Source organism: Gymnoscopelus braueri (assembly GCF_963280865.1).
Source record: "Gymnoscopelus braueri genome assembly, chromosome: 10".
NCBI lineage: Eukaryota > Metazoa > Chordata > Actinopteri > Myctophiformes > Myctophidae > Gymnoscopelus > Gymnoscopelus braueri.
Window position 1 is genome coordinate 5,628,838 of NC_137611.1, and position 10,138 is coordinate 5,638,975.

The window sequence follows — 10,138 nt, forward strand, 5'->3', positions numbered from 1 at the left end:
TTCTATCAAAGCACAAAGGGAACAACCAGGACAATAGCAGTACTGTGGTAGAGGACTGTGTCGTTAAAGTCCATTTTATGTGTCTGTGTTATTTCATATACACTCAAAGCAGGCAATTCAAAGTGCTCTGCACCAGTGGTTCTCAAACCTTTTCGTGTCAAGGAGCCCCAAATTGATATGTATTTGGCTGTGGACCACCACCTCCAAAATAGTTTGAGCCAGAGACCTCGAGAAGCAAAGATTTGAGTTAAAAATGTTCCCTTAAAAAAGATCTACAAGCTCATAGTGCGGCACAAAGTGATGAGCTGGAGAACCATTGCTCTACTCATTTCATTACATTACAGTCATTTAATGCAGACGCTTTTATCCAAAGCGACTACAATAAGTGCATTCAACATAGGTAGGTCAACAGAAGTCTTAAAGGAGTAATTCACCCAAAAAAATCATATTTTCTATCAATTACACACCCCATGAAGCGTTTAATTCATTTTTTGTTTTTGTCGCATTCCTAGGCCAATAATTTGATGAGCGACGGTCTCTCCGGTAGGGGACTCAAAGGAGTCTCCTACCGGATACATCAGCATCTTTCCGCCGGTCATCAAATTATTGGCTTAGGAATGCGACAAAAAACAAAAAAAGAGCCTCTACGGGGAGCCAGTGTAGAGAACGGAGAAGGATAGTTGTGTGGGAGAACTTTGGGCGGATGAACGCCAGAGCTGCAGCTTTCTGAACAAGCTCCAGAGATGAATTGCATTCTGTACTCACAGACATAAAGGCCTTTAAGGCTATGAGAAGGTATTTCAAAAGAAAACAAAGAATAAAAGAATAAAATAAGATAAATGAAATGAAAGATCAAAGCCCAGTTATGGTTTCACTGTCAGTAATAAACTGCTAATCGTCAGGAGTATTATATTGTTTACAGCAGATGCATTTACTGTATGCTTCTGTTCAGCAAACATCAATGTTACAACATGACACACACACACACACACACACACACACACACACACACACACACACACACACACACACACACACACACACACACACACACACACACACACAGCAGTGGGACCCAAACCTCCGGTCAAGTGCTGACAAGGCACAAACCTTACAAGCTTATTACAACGCATGGGATGGAAAATTAATTAACAATGATTAATTGTGTTTTAAATATAATAGTTTACTATTAACCAGAATGAAATACTGGCTTTCTACAATCCCACAGGAATGTTCACTGAACTATTACACATGAAAACAAAAAAGGAAAAAGGAATTCTTAACCAATTAAATCTATTCTGGGGGCAAAACATTCGCCACAACACAGCAGATTGCAATGCGTTAAGAACTTGTAGATCGGCTATTTTTTGCAGGATGGGGCCTAGTATTAACCAGTGGTTCTCAAAGTGGGGTCCATGTGGACCCTCAGGGGTTCCCTTGAGGAGGTTCCAAATGGACCCTTACAGTGACTCTGAGCCTAACTGCAAATAGAACCAAATGGACCCTTACGGGTCTATTTGGTTCCATTTGTATACACTCAGAGGACCCACCAGAAGTAAAGATTTGAGTAAAAAAAAATCCCTTTAAAAAAATATGTACAAATATTTGCACAAAAATTGCAGATCTACAAGATCTTGTATATCTGCTATTTTTGAATAGCCAAAGTACAAAATAATGGTGTAAGTGGTTACACAGATGTGTTCCCGGTTTTAATGGGTTAAACCCCAGCATTTGTGAGCTTAGTCGATCGGCTATTTTCAGCGAAAGCTCTCCCCACAATAACAGAAAGCTGAAAAGAGAGGGTCTCAGCACAACCATATGGGGTTTAAGGGGTTAAGTATAGGGTTTAAGTGGTTAAAGTTCTGTAGCCGCATTTATCAAATTTGTAACCTTCTTGCATTGGCGAGCTAACGAGATTTTAATTAGCGCCGTAATTGTTCTGATCTGTTGGTCCTGTTTGTTTGACCCAGTGCTGCTAGCGAACGTGTTAGCGACGTGCTAACAGGAAATGTCCTCCTCCACCTTTTCCATGGACCGGGTTCCAAATGGACCCTTACAGGTCTGTGGCTCTGAGCCTATATGTGCAAATAGAACCAAATGGACCCTTATAGTTTTCTGAAAAAAATTATGTCGCTATAATATCAGTGGTTCTCAATCTTTTTCATGTCAAGGACCACCCAAAATGATATGTATTTGGCCACAGACCCCCCATATCAAAATATTTTGTTCCAGGGACCCCCCAGAAGTAAAGATTTGAGTTACAAATGTTCGCTTTAAAACATATGTACAAATATTTGCACGAATGGTCAAGATCTTTCCAAAAATTGCAGATCTACAAGCTCTTGTATATCTGCTATTTTTGAATAGCCAAAGTACAAAATAATGGTTTAAGTGGTATTTTCAGCGAAAGCTCTCCCCACGATAACAGAAAGCTGAAAAGAGAGGGTCTCGGCACAACCATATGGGTTTTAAATGGTTAAGTATAGGGTTTAAGTGGTTAAAGTTCTTTAGCCGTATTTATCAAATTGTAAGCTTCTTGCACTGGCGAGCTAACGAGACCAGAGTGCCTGGAAGGAATTTAATTAGCGTCGTAATTGTTCTGATCTGTTGGTCCTGTTTGTTTGAACCAGCGCTGTGCTAGCGAACGTGTTAGCGACGTGCTAACAGGAAATGTCCTCCTGCTTCTGCTTCCAGCTCACACCATGGGAATAGACTAGAGACGGCGCTAGGCTGTGAGATACACACACACGCACGCACGCACGCATGCACACACGCACAGTCACACACACACACACACACACACACACACACACACACACACACACACACACACACACACACACACACACACACACACACACAATTTAGGACACCCATTTTATGAAGAATGCCTCCCCCACTGAACTAGTCAACAATTACAATAATGCACTCTCCACCTGCCTGATTCTGCTTGCTCCCATAAAAACAAAATCTGTCTCCTACACCCATTTATCTTCCCCCTGGTACACCGACCACCTCCACCACCTCAAAGCTATAAGGGCTGCCAGCTTGAACGGCTTGCCAAAAAAAATGTGTTTAACCGTACCACTCCGAGGCTTACAAATCACACGTGCAGCAATACAAAATCTAAAATGTACACAATTCACTCTGAACTGACCACCTCCTCTTCCACCTCCCCATCTGATCCCAAACCTGTCCCCCCATCCCCCCCGTCCCCGTCTTTGTTCTCTGGCCACCCACTCATTACCCTCACCGAGATCACTACAGCTGACCTATCCTCCATAACCTCCGGCATGATAACCTCCACCTTGCATCCTAGACCCAATCCCTTCCTCCCTAGTTATGGCCTGCCTCCCCTCCCCGCACTCTCTACATTCATCATCGACATTATAAACACCTCCCTGTCCACTGGTCTCATCCCATCTGCCCTCAAACTGGCTGCCTGCCGTTACCCCATTCTAAAAAAAAAACTGGACTAGCCCCCGACACCCCCAACAGCTACCGGCCCATCTCCAATCTTCCCTTCATCTCCAAAATCCTGGAAAGAGCAGTCGATTCCCCGCTCAAATCACACCTGGACTCAAACAGTGTTGCTTCCGTCGACTAAAACTATGACGAAAAATGTTCGTTGACTATATTTTTTCACTGACGAAAACTAAATAAAAACTGAGCTACTAAATATATTGACAATTTTGTCAACAAATAAAAACTAGACTAAAATGTCAGGGAGGGATGAGTGGTGAAGAGATCCAGCAGAATTAAAAGTTCTGTAAATGTACAATGTAAAATCAGCCATTACGACGTCATCAAGGCACCGTCAAAATACATTTTAGTCGACAAAAAAACCCCAGTACATTTAGTTGACAATTAGTCTTATGATAACTATATATGTTAACTAAAACTAGACTAACAGTAAACTATGACTAAACTGAATCAGAATTTGATGTCAAAATCAACACTAGACCTCTACAAAACATTCCAATCCGGCTTCCGCACAGCTCACAGCACAGAAACAGCTCTTCTCAAAGTCACCAATGACATCCTACTCTCTGCCGACTCTGGTTCCCTCTCCATCCTCATCCTCTTGATCTCTCTGCCGCTTTTAACACCATCAATCACTCCACCCTCACCCTCTTCCGATATCCTCGAATCCTTCCGATATCCTGGAGAACCAGTGCATTAGGGCCACGGACGCCAATTTGATAAACAAATGATCCCTGGGACCCCAATCTACGCTGTAAAATCCTCAGTGTATATTTAACTCTGAGTGAACGATCACGATCAGTTTCTATATCCACATGGTCTCTCTCTCTCACAGGGTACTTGTAGCCAGATCGTACTGCAGCCAAATAAGACCCTTTTGGGTCCATTTGGTTCCATTTCCAAGAACACTCTCAGAGTTACACAGCAAAAGGGTGCATGAAGTGGTGTAACTAGACTAGTGACATGGCACTGGGGAAGCAAATGTCTTAAACCACTTAAAAATAGACCCAGGGGTTTATGCTAGGCTCTCTCGTTCTCTCTCTCTCCATACGAAATCTCTTTGCCGAAAATAGCCGATCAACCATGGTCAGAGAGCTTGTAAATCTGCTATTTTTGCCGAATGTTCGCCTGTTATGACATGCCCAGAACAGGGGCCTATAGGGTTCGAGTGACTGATCAGTTGGTTGGGTGATTCATTCGCTCACTGAAATGTGTATGTTTTTTATTTTCTTAAGCGTAAGTAAGTAAGCCTTGCTGAGCCATATGGCCCCATAGGGCAGGAGCCCATCTCCTGTTTCTGTGGCGTGAGGCAGCTTGTACATCCCCCAGAAAATGATGTACAAGTACACCCCCTGGACATGACACTAGTACTGGGGTCTTCAACGTTTTCAGGCCAAGGACCCCCTAGCTGAGAGAGAGATGGATCAGGGACCCCCTCTATATTGTATAAAATTGTGATTCAGATAAACTTTTTCTGCTCTTTTTTCCCTCTACACCTATAACTCTTTGCCAAAAATAGCAGATCTACAAGCTCACGACGCCTCGCAGCGCGAGGCGTCGTGAGCTTGTAGATCTACTATTCTTGGCTAAAGTTCTCCTCAGAAAAGGGATGCTAGGGTTCAAGTGGCTCATGTAAAAAAAAAAAACATATCACACAAAGATTTGGCGGACCCCCTGTATTAGCTCTGAGGACCCCCTAGAGGTCCCGGACCCCCTGTTGAAGACCCCTGCGCTAGCATGTCACATGATGCAAAAGTACACCCCCTGAACATGACGCTAGTATGTCCCACGGACCCCCAATCCAAGTCTTGATGCTGAGTGCCAAGCAGGGAGGCATTGGGTCCCATTTGTATAGTCTTTGGTGTGACCCGGCTGGGTAATCGAATCCCGACCTCCCAGTCTCAAGGCGCCCAGGGCGGACACTCTAACCAACAAGGCCACTGAGCCGTTAAGCCTATAGGTCAGACCAAAGATCCCCAACGAGACAAACGTTGCGCTGAAAGAAAACTTAAAATAATACAGTAAAAAGCAGGTGCAGGTGAGAGCGTCTTATAGGGGCCTGAACAATCATAAAGGAATTGAAATGATTGGCCGCAGCACTGCTATACGCTATGCAAAACAACAACAAGAAGGATCATGCTGGGAAAGTGGTAATTTGTGGTTCATGTCCTTGCGGAGTTCATTGGTAGAATGTATTTGTTTAGGATGGCGTTTAGGACCTGATGTAAACCGTAAGATTATGTTAAGGTAAGAGTAATGGTTGTTTAGATTCTTTGGGAAATATAATCAGAATGTCTCCAAACGGTTCTTCTAATGGTGGCAAAAACATCATTAAACATTCAGAGAGAGAGAAAGGTTGGTTATTAAGGACTGACACGGTGATTAGCAGCTATAGTCACATGTCACACGCTATATGGTGGTGATCACATGATGGCTCCAGGGCGGCGAGAATCATGACATCACACTCACACACACACACACACACACACATTCCTGTCTTGCAGGAATCTAAATAGCCCTCCTCACATCCCCTATTTACCCCCTCATCATCTTTCTCCATCTAACTCGTTTCCTCTCCTCTTAATCTCCTTCCATCTATGTGTGTGTGCTCCTCCCCTCCGGTCCTGTCACACTTTTCATCCATCCATCCATCCATCCACTTACCTCTCTCTCTCCGTCTTTCCTTTCATCTTGCCCTCAATCAACTGGTCTCTTCACCTCCTCGAATCATCTCTTTTCCGTCGCTCGCACTCACGTTCACAACAGTGTTGATTTTGTCGACTAAAACTACGACGACATTTTTTCGTCGACTACCTTTTTTTCACTGACGAAAACTACATAGAAACTAAGCTATGATGACTCAAACTAAGACTAAATATATTGTCAATTTTTTCAACAAATAAACACTAGACTAAAATGTTAGGGAAAGACGAGTGGAGAAGAGATCCAGTAGAACTAAAAGAAAAGTCATTTTATGTTTGGTTGCGCTCGGGTTTTGCGCTCTGAAAATGGCAGATCTACAAGCTAACAACGCGACGTTCTGCAAGGCACCGCCAACATACATTTTAGTCGACTAAATCAACTGTAGATTTAGTCGACTACAATCTTATTATAGACTAAAACTAGAAATTTCAGATGACTAAAATATGACTAAAACTAAATGGAATTTTATTCTAAAGACTATGACTAAAGACTATGACTAAAACGTCAAAATGTGCTGTCAAAATCAACACTGCTTCACAATCACGTTCACAATTCATGTTTTCTCCCTATCCACGTCTCTCTCACAGGGTCCTACTGTATGTACTGTATTATTAACCAAGATAAACCCACACTGTTCATTAATATGAGCTTGTAAAATTAGAACCAAGATTTGACCTTACGCGTCCATTCGGCTACATTTGTACACGCTCAGTGCTACAAGTGGATAAATAAACACTGACAATTTTACATCAGTGGCTTCTGATGAGTATGTTTATATTATACAATTACCCCTCCATACATTTATCCTGCATTCATACTTATATAGTAGTTGCCATTTTAAAATCTACTCTCACCCTGCATATACAGCGTGCATATCCTACATTAATACTGTATTATGGCAGCATCATAAAAGTTGACTCGCTCTGCACATACTGTTACATTGTGGCCGTATGTTCACATTATGCTCTCTAACCTCCATGCATGAACGTCGTCAGTGCTCTCTGCTACGGTAGGCATTTAGAAGTGGCCCACACGTCATCTGTGTCCAATAACACATGCGCACGCACACACGCACGCACGCACGCACGCACGCACGCACACACACACACACACACACACACACACACACACACACACACACACACACACACACACACACACACACACACACACACACACACACACACACACACACACACACACACACACACACACACACACACACACACACACACACACACACACAGTATATCTCACGGTACTTCCATGAAGTGTAAGTGCAGTAAATAATGTGTAAAGAACTGTACTCCAGCAGTGGCTGTTTTGTAATTGCCGAAGAGGCAGATATTTTTTTTGTAACGCTTATATTGTTTTTATATGTTGTTTATTTCTCATTTTTTTATATTGGACCTGCAGGGTATCATCCTGTATTGATCTATATCATTATTATTGGTTGGTTGATAGACAATAATCAATCAATCCAATCCAAAAAGAATACAAAGCGCACACACTTGCCCCACACATTTTTCAATAAGTATTTTTTACTTCATTTTTATCCCACGATTTTGTAACCCATTTTTCACCGAGTGTCAATGCCTAAGCTTGTACTCCATGGGCGTTACTCTCCCTCTGCCAGCCTGGGGAGAGCCCCGAACTGAGCTCATGCTTCCTTCAACGCATGAGGAGTGAGCAGGCCGCTTCTATTTTTGAATAGCCAAAGAAATCTTATAATGACACACAGATGCGTTCCCGGTCTTAATGGGTTAAACATAAAGGAGCACTGCACTGTGTTCAACCCCCTCAGCCGAGCACATTAGGCTCACGCTAGCTAAACAACTGACCTTCAACACAGCACAGGTCACTGACCATGACCTCTAATTGATCAACACACACACACACACGCATGCATTATGCTCAAGCACACACGCTAGTGCACCCACACCCACACACACACACACACACACACACACGCTAAAGGCATTCATCCATATGCATACAGTATGCAAAAACGTGCACATGAATACCACACACACACACGTACGTGCACAGAGTTCGTCAGGTTTATCGTTTGCCACTCTGCAGTGAATTAATGCATGAAATATCAAAACACAGTGGGTTACTTATCAGTATTCTAACCACTGACTGAATGGAACAGCTTGCGTGCACTTTTTTTCAGAAATGACTCGGCGGTACCCCTGAGTCCCCCGATGACTTGCACGGCCAACGTTAAAAAAAAGGGAGAAAAAAAAGAGCTAACGCTCAGGGTCTCCTAGCCTGGTAAACCCTCCCTCCGGAAATCTAATTTCTATTTGATTCCTGGAGTGAGTCTGGCATGAACCGCCTCTCTGCAATATTGGCTCTGTATGCCAAACGGACGCGCCTATCAGCGTCGTCGCTCATTGTTCTGTGATTGACAGCTTACGTTGGCCAATCAGGTGGCGAGTTCAAGTGAGCCCAAAACACGAACGGCAGCCATCTTTTTCATGTGCGGCCAATTCTCCGCTATTTTTTTACTTCAAAAAGCTCTCTAACTTCTATTTTGAGGCACGGAATTTACTTATAAGATATCGTTTGGATAGAATTTAGTTGTTTAACTTCATATATGTGGTCAATTAATCATGACAAAGCCTATTTAAAAAATAATAATTAGAGAACCGGTAGGGGCGGGCAGTGACACCATTGTACCCGAAAAAGGCAACCCATTTTGGGTATGGCTGTCTCAAAAGTCCCGTCGCGTCACATTAAGACTGGTGAACTGCTGATTGGCTGAAGGGGAAAAATTATCATTGGCTGAAGGGGTTGTCAGTCAACGGTATTACTCCCGCCCAACTCCAGCACAGCCAATATTGCAGACAGGCGGATCAGGCCAGACTCACTCCTGAAATGAAATGGAATTGAGATTTCCGGAGGGAGGGTTTACCAGGCTAAGGGTCTCCGGGTTCTGCATGCTGTCTGCAACGTGCTACAGACGATTTTTTTTTTTAACCCATTAACCCTTGCATTGTGTTAGAAAACTGCATCCACTTGTGGTGTTAGCGGGTCAAATTTGACCCGTGATTTAAATCAGCCCAAAACACAAAAAAAAATAAGTATTTTCATTATTATTTTTTCTCCCACCTCATAGCTGACTTGTAATGCATTCATATCCGTGTAAACACTTTTTAAAATATTATGTTGGGTTAGGGCTAGGGTTTCATCTTTCAATATATCTCGTTTTCTAATATAAAAATGTTAAAATTCACTCATTAAATGTCCTATAATGAAGGCAATGGATAATGATGTTATCTAGCTAATAGAATAATTAAGAATAATAATTAGAACACACTTCCAAAAAAAATACTTGTTTTCGTTTTTTAACTTTAAAAAATGTTAAACTGATTAAAAATAGTGACACTAGTGGTGTTAGGGTCCGAAATGACCCGTATACCATAGAAGGTCAAAAGTCATTTATTTTTCATAAACTCAAACTTTATTTTACTCCTGATAGCAAATGCTAATTGAGGACAAGTCTCTCTCACTCTCAAACATGTAAACATTGAATATTGACAATTTGGGGGGGAATTGAGCCACACTTCTTTGCCGGGTCATTTCGGACCCTAACACCACAAGTGTCACTTTATTTTTTTTGAGACCATCAGAATTAATTAAAATGATCATAAATAATTTTGTTGTGTTAAAATGGCTATTTCTGAGGATATCATGAAGCCTCGTTCCAATAAAGAAATGTAAAGGGTACTTTTTACCTATTTAAACTTGAAAACGGGTCAAAAAAGACCCTAACACAATGGAAGGGTAGACCTGAAGCCGATTCTACAAATGTCTTCTAAATCCCAACAGTATTCAGAAAAAAAACGCATGTTTCTATATCAGTGGTGCTCAAACTTTTTTTCATGTCAAGGACCCCCCAAACGTATATGTATTTGGCCGCTGACCCCCATCTCAAAACATTTTG